Source organism: Penaeus monodon, chromosome 29, assembly GCF_015228065.2.
Source record: "Penaeus monodon isolate SGIC_2016 chromosome 29, NSTDA_Pmon_1, whole genome shotgun sequence".
Classification (NCBI taxonomy): Eukaryota; Metazoa; Arthropoda; class Malacostraca; order Decapoda; family Penaeidae; genus Penaeus; species Penaeus monodon.
In genome coordinates, this window is record NC_051414.1 from 9,680,833 (window position 1) to 9,681,371 (window position 539).

Here is a 539-nt window from a genome sequence, read left to right on the forward strand (position 1 = left end):
ATGTGGATATTTTCTGATAATAGAATATCGGCGATGATGTATCGGTAATACATGCATTGGTATCGATATCGCTTTAACGGTCTATGAAGGAATCAAATAGGGACGTATCGGCATCGCCTTGGCTAGTTCTGTGTATCGATGCCCAGCACTGATTGCACGCCATGCAGAAATGCATGAAGGATTTAAGCCGGAAGACAAATAAATACTGTTGTACTGAAACTGATGATGCGTAGTTTTTCAGCAAAATGAATATGAACTTTCCCCCCCTCTTACGAAAAGCCGTGAGATTCTGGATCTGGTTTCCGCAGGTGTTGATGTTTTCGGTATTTGTTTAAATAAAGTGATAACAGTCGTACGTTAATACACACATAGTAACGTAGTAATGTGTAGCTGTAACGTTGGATCCGCCAATGGTTTGGTCCATAATTTTCATAGTGTGTTAGCGATTTTTTCTTTTGTTATTCATAATTTGCTTGCTATTGTTTGTTTTAATTTCGTCTCGTTTTTTTTTGCCTGAAATTTATTTTATTGTTATCTCT

The 539-nt window shown here is 37.3% G+C and overlaps 1 protein-coding gene across 1 annotated transcript in view; it reads right to left on the reverse strand.

Moving 5' to 3' along the window:
• LOC119591727 (balbiani ring protein 3-like) overlaps nucleotides 1-539 on the reverse strand; it is a gene marked incomplete in the record, with an annotated part of 83,966 nt that overhangs the window by 387 nt on the left and 83,040 nt on the right.